Genomic DNA, 15495 nt, shown 5'->3' on the forward strand with positions numbered 1-15495 from the left:
CTTAGCAGACATAGTAAGCCTAAGCTTATAGCAGCATTCTTGAAAAACCTCAGAACTGTTTTCTCTGTGGAATGAAAAGTCAGCTGAAAACCCCTCAACAGGTTAATGGCAAGAAGAACCTTAGAAAATGTTTGTTTCTGGAAAGAATACAGACCATATCTTAATTTTTGCTTGTTTGTTTTATACAGTTATAATAAACACTCTACAAACGTCAAGGAGAAAGAAAAGGCAGGCGAGAGCCAAAGACTGGCAGAAATATGCTCCTTAGGTCAGAAACCTCCCTTCATTTAGGTATGCACGGCCACTCCCACCTCCCTCCTCAACACACTCCTCTCCATCTTCTCACAGCTTTCCTTCATCTAAGCCTCCCCTCATTAAAACTCTTAATTGACTCATTCACACCTGCTCATGCAGCAGCTCATTTGGGACAAAGCTCCACCAGAGCAGATTTTCTCATCAGCTACGAGTTCACTCTGGTGCACAATGTCCTTCACTCACCTACAGGGCAAAACAATAATCTGAGACGATGCGTGGGTGAACACAAACATGTCAACGCTCTTTCAATGTGTGAGAGCACACGTGAAGACATGGAAGATTTTGGAAGGCTGCAGGTTACTTTGGCCCTTCCCCACTTCAAGGCGACTTGTGGCGCACAAGTGTTACCTTTTTTTCACCGTGTCCTTTCCTTTGTGCAACAGTTTATTTCTCTTGGTAGCTAGGTATTTAAATTATTTACTGAGAAAAAAAAATCTTGGGTTAAATCTTAATTTATAATGCAGTTTAAGTTGTTCTGCCTTTGTCCACCCCTCAGTCTATGCTACCATTCCTAAATGGTAGCGTTCATCTCATCATTTTTACTAAATGTGGATGATGACCTTTTGACCTTGACAGGACTTAGAAGCAGAACTCCAGTTGTGAGTGGTCCAGTTGCAGCTGTCTTATGTTACGTCAAACATTTTCCTGTTCTGTCGAAACCTTTGCCACCAATAAATCGACCCATCTCCAGCTAATATTCCTTCTTACCAAACACAAGATTTAGCGGTTGTGTGCTTTTTCTTCATTTTCAAAACAAATATCTCCAGGTTTACAAATAAAATTGCTTCTACAATCTTACTGATCCATTTTGCACAAATTAAGGAAACTGTACCAATCATTCACTGTCATACTCAGTTTTAGTTGCTGGTGCTTTGTCATTCATTAACTCTTGTTTTAAAGTTTTCTCCCACAGGGAGAATTTAGGTTGGTGATTCAATGAGGCTTTACAGTTATTCCAAGGGTGAGAGGCCACAGTGCTAATGTTGATATGACAGCGTAGAAAGTCAGCTTTATTTATACAACCAAGACTCAAACCAAGTCAAAGGCATAAGGAAGCTTTTTAGAATCTACATTTTAAAAAGTCAAATTAATTTAACAAATTCAAAAATTTATATTTTTATTTTATTTAGGGACAATTTGGGGAAAAAAAACAAAACATTTGAGTTATGTTAGTACTATAAAGTGATATCCAGTTGCTTTTAGCATGTGCTTTTCTCTGTAAGTAAGCCTGGATGTGAATAAGTCTATAAAGTGTGACACTCGGTTGTATCTCTGTTTAAAACTCTTCTTTTGAAATAATATTTCAGTGTGTGCATGCGTCCTATGCGTTTCAGCCCTAACTGTCCATGCAAATCGGCAAGAAGAACAGAAGAATTGAAGAAAACACAGTAGAAGTCTGTTTCTACACCTGCAGAAAGAGAGAATGAAACAAAGAACTGAGAAATAACAGCGAAAAACAACACATAACATATGTAAAACATATTAACAATACCAAAAAGCTGACATAACTTACTAATGCAACCCTCCCGACCCCACTAAGGGTGCAAGAAAATGGATGGATGGATGAAACTTACTAATGCAACATGTGTGGTAACTGCAGAACAAAATAGTGCATCTGGGGTGCAGACATACTGTACTCCTGCTGGAGAGTAGCAAACGCCAGGATAATGTTTAAGATGCTGCAGAAAGCAGGTTGGACCCCTGAGAAACAGCCTGCAGTGTTTTTTACCAGTGTCAATTCTTGGTTATTTATGTTCATTCAGTGAACAAAAGAGTCAGCCTCGTATTTTTCTCAGCATGAAGTTATTAAAGATCGGTGCGACATTGCTCTTCTTCTGAGTATGACCTGAGTGTGGTTCAGTTTCTGTCCTCCACCTTTCTCCTGGCTCGTTCCTGCAGTGGCATCTTCGTTGTATCTCATCAGTTTCCAGCCGTGTCTGTCCTGAATTAGAATTTGTTTTCGACTTATGTGTTAAGGTTTTGAGTATCAGTAGCTCTTGCAACAAGGGAATTGTTATGTAGAATTATTAAAAAATAGTTTGATATCACACAGAATTGTTTTACCAACCTATAGTTTTGTTTAAACAACATATTTTGATCCACCTGAGGCCAGTAAATAAAAAACTCTGCAATTGATCTTGCAGCTATTTTCATGGTCAGTGCCTCTCTCTGTCCCCTTTGTACCCCATTCTTCACACCACTCAGAGATTAGCTTTCCCTGAGTAGAGCTCACTTCAGCAAAATGGTCTCATTAATGGCCAAAGAAGCTTGGCTGAGGGCAATCTGAATCTGTCTGCGATTAGTCCACACAAGACATTTAATCTGCCTTGTGCATGATGGACACTGCTGGAGAAATTGAAACCATCTATAGTAGGACAGCCCTCTGTTATTACAATAAAGAACAGTTATTAAACTGTCTGAAGCATGGGGGAGTCAATCCTAATAAGCTCAACAGTGATGCCCCTCCTCTGTCCTACTATCTGTACTGTCTGATTTCCTCATTTTTCTGTCAACCCTCCACCCACCCACACACACACACACGCACACCCCCACGCACACACACACACACACACACACACACACACACACACACACACACACACACACTCTCTGTCTCTCCAAACTCTTTTTTTTGTCAATATCCCACACATCTTTCACAAAACCAGTGTCCTGAGGTGTATTCATTTGCGCTGTGAAGTTTCTCATTGACAATGAATATCAAGTCAGTCCATGGGAGGCATTATACAGTACCAAATAGGAGTTTTAGAAACAAACATTCAACCTTGTAACCAATTTCTTTGTCTGGAATGGTAACCTAAGAAAACATGAAGAGTTTTAGACACTTTCTGAACATAAAAAGTATTTTAAAACTCCACTTAGAATAAATGAAAACATAAAACGCTGAGTCGTAGTGAAAAATGTAGTTCAGGTCTACCTTTAGGTAAGCAATTCTGGCTCTAGCTAGTGCAAGCCCAATATGTCCAGAATGTTGTAGCTCAAAGCATGGCAATTTCTCAATAAAGGTTTACACACTGTAAAGACATATTTCAATGTAAATAAATCCCTGTTTTGTATCAAAAATATGTTTATGTTATGAAACTGTTAAAGATGACTTGCATGAAAATAAATGTGTGCACCAGAATTAGCAGCCTGGCTGGAGTGTCCACCTGAAAAAGCTGCTGATTCATGGATAAGAGAGAGCATGTTATTACCAATACCTACTTGGTAAATACATGTAGGTATGTACAAGTAAATATAAATAGGTATTTACCATTCCTTAGTTCTCCACACGTCACTCAACGGCAACAGAGAACAAAGAACATAAAAACAATACCTACCTTGTGCTTCACCTTTCACCCGAAGATGACCCAGCTCTATAGTCACGAGGTGAAATTGCTTATTACACCTTTTGTGTAGTTGTGTTTTCATTATTTTATTTTGTATACATTTTAGTGCCATATCTAATTGGTTTGCTTCAGATATTGTAAACTTTTGGAGAAGCACTAGAAAATGTATTCCATAAGGTCAAACTAAATATTTGTTCACGGTTGTTAAAGTGACTCTATTTAGCTATTAACATTTTAAAAAGCCAGAAACAAGTATTTTTAAAGCCACTGCATACTGTTGCTCCTCCAGGGTGCCTAATTTGTCACCAAGCAGGGTCTTGCATACAATTCATAATCACAAGGTGATTTACGGTGCAAAAATCCCCGCAGGCTAGAGCTCCCCTTGCTGAGGCATAGTATTACTAATGGAACTGTGTGGAAAGCATGAAGCTGTAGATTTGTTTTAAGGTTGTGTCACTTGGCAAAGCATTGACAGATATACAGTTGATCACACAGAGTCTGATACATTTTTGATCAGAATGTGTCACTGTGGTCACACTCACTGATCATAGATGAGTTATTGACCCTCCACAGAGCAGTGGCTTTTGTTAAACAACTGCAATTCATCACATGCCTTGTGGCTGGAAAAGACACGTGTTTCATCACATGTGAATTCAAAAAGAATAAGGAAAGCCAAGGACCAATTTTACGTCCTTCTTTGGACAGAGTTTGCTGACATTTCATTGAAGTTTCTATGGTTTGAATGTAACCTACTATTCTTCCTCCAAATTTCCTGATCTGGCATTGAGACTAGATTTGTCCTGAAAAGGTTTACCTTTGCAGAAAAGATGGCACGTTGGAGGTTCTTTAAGTCTGATCATTCTTGAAGTCATAATGCATGTCTACATTTGAATCTAATTCAAGCAAAGCTTTTCTTTGTCTTTTTGACTTTCAACAATGTAACTTGAACCTGGTTTGTTCTTAAATGATAAGTATTGTGAAGGGTACTAAATGTGTTTTAGAGATAACCACTTACTATGGCTTCGTTCAGAAATTCTTGAGTTTTTATCCTATCTGTGACACATCTGTGACCTCGGCCTAAAAAAGTTGAAATACAAAATTGTAAACTTGTCTTATGCCCTCTGGTGGATGATAGAAACACCACAGTTGGAATTTGCCAGTTCAATGCAATGAACAATTGTTTTTTGATAATCATTACCTTTTTTTGAGATTTATCTTTATTGTTTAATGTTTCTTTGAAATGTTGCTGTAATTTACACCTAAAAATTTCAATACTTTTTTTGAAGATTTCATCTTTCTTATCTGGCAAAAGATTTTTTTTTTCAACTTGCAACAAAAAGTATTTGAAAAAAATACTAAAAGTTTTTGTAGTCTGAGTTTTATTTAAATTTAATAATGTTAAAGTAAATATAAAATCTCCTGATTGTGTAGGAGCAGAAGAGTGCAATTTTTCAACCACAAGCACCAATAATTAATGCACCTTATTACAACTAAATCTTTATCTGCAAGCAGGTGTGTTTCTGTGCCCTTGTGTTGTCAGACATAGATGTGCTTTTGTTTGTTGAAGCGCGCTGAAATATTTAATCTGTAATGCAACTACAAGTGTGTCCACAAGGTGAACTGAGCTCAATTAGGAAGCACAAACAAAATGTGTGTGTTCCTTACTGCTATAGAAGAGACAGATTCTAATCAATAACTGCCTCTCCAGGCAGAGCTATTAGCAAACAGTACCATGCCTAATAACTGAGGCCTGACCTTTTTCTTTAATGCTTTCTCTTCTGAGCCTACGGCAGCAGCGACGGTATGACAGAAGTGCAGCAAGGAGAAAAGGTGAGCATTGTTTTAGTAGTTTGTAAATGTAATGCAGATTGATCACTGTCTTTACAATCTTGCATATAATATTCTTGTTTGCCAAGGCTGTTGGGGATAAAAAGGACAAGGTTAAGGTAAGTGAAGTGATTCATGGATCTGACAGTATTTATTCATATTGAGTCATGGTATGCTTCTCTGGCATTTTTACACTTAAGGTAATCGTCATATTTCAAACAAACCATGTGCCATATATAATATACATTTGCATTGACAAGAAGGATCTGTTTTATAAAAGAACATTGCATACCCAGAACACAAAAATGAAAATGTCACTCTCCTCTAAAGTCAATCTGTACAACAAGAATCAAACAAAAAATCTTAAACTGTAACTTTCCATTCCAGTGTTGCTGTTTCAAGAAGTATTTTACCTCAAGTAAAATACCCAGGGATAATCTACTTCATCAGACTGCCTTTAAAACTCTTGTTGACTCTGATCTTCACTCTTCCTCCAAGTGCAGCGTTCAATAATATCACTTTCATGAGTTTTGTCTTATGGGGGGGTAAAGGCTTGATGGTGGTACAGGAAGACTCACATTTATCTTTAAGATTAACTGACTCGTGTTTAGATGGCAGCTGACAAACAAACTCCAATGTCTGTGCATCTGTGTGCAACAAGCCACTGGGGAAAACTGTTCTCTGGTCAGAACCAGTTCCTCTCTTCTAATACTTGTTTGTCAGTGCATGTCCCTTCATATATTTATCTTCCTTTTCTCTTGTGAGATTACATTTCATTGTATTTTCCAAGTTAAAAGCAAATTTACTTATGAATGTTGTTTGACAAAATTCGGCATGTAGCTGTGAATATTGTTCCGAATACAGGTCTCAATATTTAAAGGACCTTTCTTTAAGCAACTCTTGTTCTGCCAAAGTTCCTTTTGTTGTTGGATTACATGCGGTAAGTTTAAAGTTACTCCAACGTTTCCATATTAGCACTACAAAGACAGCAATCATTTTATGTGGCAAATGATGACTTGCTTTCATTCCTGTCTCTGCAGCTCAAACATCCCTATTCACCCTCTCTCACACACTTTGAAGCCCAACTCATTGGCATGCCGTCAACTTGAAGCAGGAGTGTGAGAGGCAAGGCTCAATCAGCATTAGATTTGACATTGCCCCTGAGACACTGGTGTGTAAATAGGCACTTCACAGGAGTTTACACAGTCATTCACAGCACTATACCATAGGCATAGGCTCTACACTCCGCAAACTGACTTTCTTGCCAGAGAAGGATGTTCTTTTCTTTCTTTTTTCCTTAGGAGCATTTAAGCTGTAAAACTAATTTAGGCTGATTGCAATGCAACTGGTCCAAAAAGGGTACTTTGATGAATATGCAGTGATGCCATAAAGAGCTCAAAAGAAAGTAGAGTTACACATATAACAAATGCATAAAAAAAATTTTTGACATACTGTTCTCCATAAATCAAAACATTACCAAAATTAATTTCTAACAGTATGATGATGATATGTTGTATAAATACTCTGATTACTTTTAGCTAGTAATAAGGGGAAACATCCTTCTAAGCATTGCAAACAGGTATCTGAGAAGCAAACCATAGCAGGGGTCATGAATTTTTTAACTTGATGAAGAAGTAGACATTTTTTACAAATGTTGGTTGGTTTCAGTTTAGAGTAAAGACCCATGTTGGCTTTCACAATTTACAAAATCCCCCTCAGCAACTGGTAAAAACTGAAATGTTTGACCAGCACAAACATGAAGCTAACTTAAATGAGACATGTAAGTTAAAGTTTTAATGCAACAGACCAATAATTGTCATGCTGCTTATGAAACCTTATGTCCGTATATAAAACTACAGTTTTTCAAGTGGCAACAAGAAGAAAGAATGAACTGACAGTCTTTACAATGTTTAGTCTGATTTTCATTTCAGACGTGGATTATTTAGGCAATCAGAGTAGATATTCATCCCAAATGCTCTTTGGTGGCATTTGGCTGCACCAGCACAAACAAGTCGTCTCGTTATGGAGAAGGGGAAAAAGAGAAGTAGCACAGGAGCATACCAAGTCAACTGCAATGGCTAAACAGAGCCAATGGTTCAACTGGAGAAGTACATAAAAAATGAAGCTGAGCTAAAGAGATGATGGATCTAAGATTTTCCAGAGGATCTATATATGGTCACCTTCCTAAAATAATGTCCTACGTCACTTAAGTTGCCAAAAGTGATGTTTTTGTCTAAAACATCTTTTGGAAAAAAAGAGGTGGTGCTTGTTTTTCTTTTTTTTTTTTTGCCAAAATCACTTTTGGCAAGAAATGACTTAGAGAAGGTGACAATATTCTTTTACCCAATCCACAAGATCGTAGGCATTTTCTTTCATTTTCTCCTCGTGTAAACTCCTCCATTTTTAAGGCATGATCAGTATGCACAAGGTTTTCCCAAGGAAGGAATGCCTGGCACCATGACTGTGCTCGGAGAAATGACCTCAGTCATATTACTGAGGCAAATTATCGCAATTGTTCATAAATAAGAATGCTTTACTTCACACATTTTTTTGTTGGTGTTTCCCAACCCTGGTCCTCAAGGCACCCTGCCCTGAATGTTTAAGATGTCTCCCTGCTTCAATACACCAGATTCAGAAGTTTGCAATTCAGCCAACACTTGCTAATTAGCCATCAATCAAAATCATGAGCTGAAGCAAAGAAAAACCTAAAACATTCACAAAAGTGTGTCTTGAGGACCAGGGTTAGGAAACACTGCCCTAGGCACATATTATCAGGATGCACAAGCTGATAATATCTTTTGGATATTATCAGTGCACTGGTAATATCAGCGTGCTGAAGAATGAAACCTCCTTTAAACAAATATTTGCCTTTAAAGTAGGTAAATATTGTACATGTTGTTATGGATTTGAAATGGGAAGTCAGTCTGGAGAGAAGCTTGCGTTTCCCCAACATTATGATCACAACACTCTGAACTGCCAACTTGGCTTTGGTAGATAGCAGCAAAGAGTTAACGCTTCAATGCAAGGACAGCGTTGAGGGAGAAACTAAAAACACAGCCAATCCCAGAATGCCTGGACGTTGAAGTTGCTCCTTGGGGAAGTAGGATACAGGGGATTAATTGAGACTTGTATGATCCACCTCTACTCCCAAACAGATAGGAGCAAAGAGTCACTTCTTACCAGGAATCATCAAGTCCCTGTCTACTGTAGCAGAAAGGAGAAACAATTGCCTGTGGATTAAATGAAGGGAAAAATACCTCGGCTGTAAGATGAAACAGGAGGGTGTGAAGCTGAGGGGAATGCTCTTAGGATGGCAAGTAATTGCAATACTTTGTGTGAGTAAGCAATGTTTTGTCTGCTTTCGACTAATGCAGCACTACACACCATCTTACCATGTGTCACATTATTCTGTACAAAACTCCTAAAATCAAATGTAATAAAATTTGAAACATTTTTCCTAATAAAAACCAAGATGAACAGAAAAAAAAGTGGAGTTTAATGAATCTATATCAATAAGAGAGTGAAAGTTGTGTTTATGTGCCTCTGTGTGTACGTGTCTCGATGGATACCAAAAAGAGCAACAGCTGTTAATTCAGAGCATTAATTGTGGTATTTTTCCAACCAGTGCCACATAATGTCAGCCTGACTTTAAATGTTTTCTGCAGCAATAAGCCCTCATCTCACTGTAAACATTGCAATCCTTCTAGTTGTCCTCACTAGCATGCACATTTATAAAAACATTGCTTACTAATGTCTTGAGTGAGGTCGGTTTGACAAATCATAAATTGAATTTTTTATTTTTATCTTGATATTGTTTTGTGTTAATTAGTTACAGTTCTAAAACAAGAAAATGTCCATATCTCCCTTTTAGTAGCTATTCTTCCTACAGTATGGGAGTCTAAAGACTTTATGTCTATCAGGAAAGATGTAGAAACTAAATTGCTGCTGGAAAGAAGTAATGTCTTCTGGGCTCATATTTGTCCGCTGACTTTCTTTTCAAACCCCTGGCAATGTGATTTGAAAATATTCTGAGGAGAAAAATAAAAAGGAAAGCACTTTCTCCGAAAGTGTTGTTCTAGCCGGTACTCCCAGGAGGCCAGGTGCTGTTGTGAGCTCACTCACACTAGTTCAAGGTTTCATGCTCTACCGCTTACATCACTGGCATTTCTTCTTATCTATGAAGTTAGCTGAAGTTTGACTCAAATGAGTGCTTTTTAATATGTCAGGGTTTTGCTGTATGTAAGGTTTAGTTGTGCGATTTTATTGATTTCATTAGTTTTATTGAAACTGGGTTTTAACTTTATGGATCATTTTTATCTTCCTGTGTTGTGCAGAACCAAGATTGATCAGTATTTTTGTGGTGTTGTGATATGATTGTTCTTTTGTTGTTGTTTTTTTTGTTACTGGTTTGTAAAATTTATTTAAAAATGTTGCACCATTTGATGCTTAATTCTCAAGCCTTTTATATATATTTATTTAGAAACACCCACACACCATATATTTGTGTTTACCATATGTCATTTACATTTTAAAACTTAGTTATTGTTTTCTATTTTCCGTAAAAAAAAATTTTGAAATGTGTTTAAATCACGTTAACAAATCCATATTGAAACTCTATTATGACTTGGACAAAACAAAAATGATTGACCAATGCCATAATTCATTTAAGTGATATTTATTGTGTCAGTGATATTTATTGTGCTTGTCTTCAGGTGAACAGAGATGAAGATACACATCATATTTACGTTCAATGCAGGTTAAAAAAATTAAAAAAAACAAACAGACACACAACAGCATTACCTCCACTGCAAGAGTCCATCACCTTCATGGTGATTTGGTTGGAGCCTAAACTCAGACTGTCTCACTACGGTGCAGAGCCCTTATAGCCAAAGGCTCCGCCCACAAGAAGGTTAAAAAAAAAAAAGAAAAAGAAAAAGAAAAAAAAATCACTTCTAACTGAAGTAAACTCTTATCAAATTATGCAAAATAAAATAACCATAACACTTAGAAAAATAAAATAAACAAACCTGTGACTACAAATTTAACGCTCTAATAGAAAACRTTCAATACGTCTTGGTGACGTCATTACGGCATCACGTGACTCTCTCCCGGTGCGCCACAATTTGAAGCGGGACAATGTTTGACACTGAAAATTACAAGTTATGATGGATATGACAACCGAGGCAGGAACACCGCGTCACTTTGACCTGAAACAAAAAAGTAAGTTGTCTGCTCGGTTGTGCCAATGTTTGTGTGCGGGTGCTGCTTACATGTTGACACGGACTTTATTTTATGGCTACGTCGCAGCTCGTGGCGGCTCATCCGTCACAGAAACACAATATTCATCTGAGTAATTAGGTCATATCTTCAATCTCACTGCAGAATACCGGCGCCAAGGCCTGGATTTGAAGACCCCTCGACTAGTGTTTCAACTGTTGTGTACGACTCAAAAACAACTGAACTGAAAGTAAGTTAATAGGATTCATTTTCAATCTAATGGGCTTTTAGAAATATCAGACTGACCAAAGATATTAACCAACATAAATATATTCACTTGCATGTACAGTAAAATCCCACAAACTTCAATTTAAATGTTGATGAATAGTTAGTCTACAAAGAAAAAATATTAAAATATTCATATAAAGTTTATAGCATTTTAGTCTACAAAAGGTTGTTTGAATACCATTTCCATATATTGAACTTTTTCATTTGCCTCAACTGTCAAGGCATGGAAAGACTTATTGCCACATCAATCAAATGTCCTAAAAATAAACAGCCCAAGAACAGCTGTGGATTTGTCTAAATTTGTGCATGCATGTGTCTTCAGGAAGTAACAGCCAGTGAAGTGGGAGTGTGTAATCTCAGTTGTGGTGTTAGCAGATGGAGAGGGAAAACCACTGACAACACAGCTGGTCCTATGCTGTGCTACTCATAATAATCATCAAATTTTCCATAATTTCAAACCTCAAGGTTTCTTGTGTAAATCACAACAGCAAATCGCCCCAAACATTTAGATTTATTTACTTGCTGGTTACCCGGAACAAATGTCATACAATTTGATGCGACTTACTTTCATGGTACACAGATGACGGCTAGCTTTCAGAGCCCCTTTAAGTTTTAAGGTGAACTGTTAATTTGTCTTTTTTAAACTAAACAAAAAAAGGCAGAGCTGCATATTGGAATAGTTGGTAGCGCTGTTGATATGCAGTAAGAAAGACCTCCATCCATCCATCCGTCTGTCCGCAGAGATGCAATATTTCAGCATGTTCACACTAGAAACACTAAAAGCAGATTTTATTCAGATACTGTCATCTGATAGAACACACACTGTTATTTTGGTATCATTTACACCATCATTGCATAAGAATAGTCATAAAGAAAGAAGAAAGTTTTTGTAGGAAAAAAAAAACTGTATAAAAGCCTGACTTTTATACAGTCAGACTTTTATACATTTCATTCAAATGAATATAGTCAGCATTCATTTGAATGCTGACTATATTATGGTAAAAACAGGCTTTTGTAAGGAGCTTTGATTTACATACATTTCATGTTATATTTATTTCAGAATGATATGTTGCTTGCATCATTTATTAAAACCTTAATGTATAGTGATCTGAAAGACTTTAGTTCTGTTTTTTTCAGTTAGGTTTCGATTACATTTGTATCCATTCTTATTTCACAGAAGATCCTTGTGCTTACTCATATTCTGCTTCATGCTTTACTGTGTTTACCTGTTACTTAGACTACTGTTTCATTTATAGTAGACTCTGTAGAGTTCGTTTTTCTACCCTAGTTAAGCCATTACTTTCCCTCAGTGCCTTGAGGCCTGCACATATTTTCCACAACAGTCATTATTTTTAACCGACTTAAAATGGAACAAGGACACTGTTTAATCTGGCCAGAATAGTTCATACTTTATTGATAAATTTAAGTGTGGAACTCCTGGGAAGTTCAGTCAACAGAAAAGTGGGAATGACATAATCTCCTCATAAACCACAGCCACTTCAAATTTCTGACCAGTCATGCAGTCACTTTAGGACACTGTATGTTTTGGTTTTTTTTTCAGATTATATGTCTAGACCAGTGGTTCTTAACCTTTTTTGAGGTACCGAACCCCCCAGTTTCATATGCGCATTCACCGAACCCTTCTTATTCAACCCCCTCCACCCCCCAACACACAAAATACTTTGTGGTATTCTGATTTAGTAATGTATATTAGCTGTGTAACCACCACCACACCACTAGAGGCAGTACCAACCCTGAAAAGATGCGACTAAGGAGCAGATTTAGACTATAGAATTTGGTAAAAACTGTGAGCTTTGCTGAAGTAATTAAAGACACAAGTTCAAATCCATGCTGAGAGTGGAACTCCTTCAATCAGTGCTCCTCCGCAGATTGGCTAAGCAATGTAACGTGATTCTCTGGAGCAGGTGATGGCAAAGCGGGGCGTCATCACGACTTTACACAAGTGTGTCTTTACCTCCGCGGCAGAGGCTCCGCCGAACCCCTGAGACCGACTCACCGAACCCCTGGGGTTCGATCGAACCCAGGTTAAGAACCACTGGTCTAGAACAAGTGCAAGAAGTCTCATTCTTTTCCACATCCAGTCATTAGATTCAGCAGTTTCACATCCAGCAATAATTCCTACCAGTTTTTAAATGGGCTGGTAGAATTCAATCACTATCAGATCCTCCTCAGCGCCAAGACCTTCGTCCTGGCTCTGATTGGTTGTTGCTGACCAGGAAATGGCTCTAGGACCACATGGAGGAGGCAGAGGAACAAAATTTTCTTTCACAGACTTTGTCTCATGCTATGCAGTCACAATATGTTGATAGTATTTACAAATATGTAAAACAAAACAAAAAACATGCTTCATATCAAAGTTTTAAAACAAAATTAGGTCAAAATAATTGCAATAATTTTTTATCACCACAGCAAAACCTGATTTATAAAAAAAAAAAATGTCCCCCCTGGGGTTTAGGAAGTTAACATAACTACTAGTTTTCCAGGTTTTGACAAACTGAATGTCTTACGACATGTAAAACCTATATGATGCACTTGATAGTACAGGAATACACAATGTGACCATGAGAATTAACTGGTGTGCCAATGAAAAGACAATACCACGTAAAAATAAAACCACTGACTTTTTGATTAATTCACAAATTCAACATTAAATGGTATTAATCAATTCCTTATATCCATACTATATTTCTGATTAGGTCAGGGGTGCCCAAAGTCGGTCCTCGAGGGCCGGCATCCTGCATGTTTTAGTTCTCTCCCTGGTTTTACACACCTGCATCAAATGATGGCTCATTAGAGGCCTAAGCAGAACACTGACTTGATGAGGAGGTTGTTGCAACCACTAGGAAGAGAACTAAAACATGCAGGATGCCAGCCCTCGAGGACCGACTTTGGACACCCCTGGATTAGGTAAACAAAACTCCTGTTCCAAAAATGCTAAGATGTTAAATTAGTCTAAAATCAATATTATTCTGTGTTTTAGACAAATTGGATGGCACACGTCTAATGTTGTAAGGCAATAGAATCTTGAAACTTGACTTAGACTTGGTAAAAATGACTTGGGGAAAATCTGTGATAACTCAGGAAAAACAGCAGAAAACTGTCGTGCCTACAGAACTAAAGTTGCCTTAATGCTGATAGTGTCATTTTTCTAATTTCACTCTGTGAAAGTTAGTCGTAACTTTTGTTTTGTTTTTTGGTATCAAAATCCCACATATTTATTTTCATGAAGCTCCCATACTAATGAATAAGTATGAGAGCTTCATTCATGCATTCATTTCTGTTAGCTATTGATCGAAGGAAGACCACTATACTGCAGTAGTTCTGCAAGGGAGGCGTATCGACTAGAGCAGGCAACTGCATGTTGCTACACTAAGGAGAAAAGATGAGTTTGTCTATCGTGTTATGATGGATCACCGTGAGCTTCAAAGGAGCTAATTGGGTCTTGATGAGGCTAGTGTTTTACTGAGAAAGAATACAAAGCTAGATTAGCACATTAGCAGGGTTAATCAATGAGAAAATGGTGTGCCATTGGTCTTTCTCCTGTTTGCTGACCATACACATTTTTGCATCTTGAAAAACTGCTCTCAAATTTTAATCCTTATAGATAAAAAATTGTGTATAATAAATTTTGCTCACCTTTTTTGAAACAGAGTAACTCAAAAAATAGTGCACAAACTAGTTTACCAGTTTAAAGAGCAATTGTATATTTGGGCAGGTCTTGCAGGTTCAATCTGCTAATCTGTATAGATAGAAAATAAGAAGACGTAATGAATATTGGTCGTTTGTATGTGGTGAGGACTTTGGATTTTATAACAAAATGTTTACTTGAAATAGTCTAAAAAAAAAATTGATTCAGTCAAATAAATGTCAAAAATGTATCTTATAAAATGTCTTATCAATCTGAGTTGTGATCACAACAAAGATATGTGTAAATTAAAATAAGTGAACAGGCAAGTAGAAGAAAGTGGTTCTGTTCTAACACCTTGCCATTTGTCAGATGTTTTTGGGGGATAAAAAGGGGAATATTTCACTAGACCTTTCTTGCATTAATTTGCACCATCCTTGGAAATGTTTTATATGGACCTTCAGTAAATCAATGACTGAAGGCCCATCTATTTATTGGTAATGTTCCACATGCAGATATGCAAATGCTTTGATTAAAAGCCTCAATCACATTTTAACATGGAGTAGCAGCAGTTCTTCTTCATGGTCTCCTGGTCTCACAGGCATGATACATCCTATACTGGAATCTCATTTCAACTAGTTGCATGCAAGATCTTGTTCTTGCTGTCATGATCTTCACTTTTTGACCTAACTCGTTTTTTTTTTCACAACAGATTGGATCAACATCATCAGTGATGTACACAAAACCACCATCTGTCTATCCATCTTCCAATCCATTCTACCATTACTTTTTAACAAGACACAAACCTAGTTTACCTCCTGTCATTGAGACAAAGAGTGACCACCAAACCAGAGG

The 15495-nt window shown here is 37.3% G+C and overlaps 1 long non-coding RNA gene across 1 annotated transcript in view; it reads left to right on the forward strand.

Moving 5' to 3' along the window:
- The first annotated feature begins 10596 nt into the window (after positions 1–10596).
- Positions 10597–15495, forward strand: part of LOC103461221 (uncharacterized) — a 65948-nt gene continuing 61049 nt past the window's right edge. Inside the window, exons 1-2 of the long non-coding RNA XR_533077.1 lie at positions 10597–10709; positions 10872–10956. This is a non-coding gene — a long non-coding RNA (uncharacterized LOC103461221). The remainder of the gene's footprint in view (positions 10710–10871; positions 10957–15495) is intronic.

This window comes from Poecilia reticulata, linkage group LG2 (assembly GCF_000633615.1).
Source record: "Poecilia reticulata strain Guanapo linkage group LG2, Guppy_female_1.0+MT, whole genome shotgun sequence".
In the NCBI taxonomy this organism is placed as follows: Eukaryota; Metazoa; Chordata; class Actinopteri; order Cyprinodontiformes; family Poeciliidae; genus Poecilia; species Poecilia reticulata.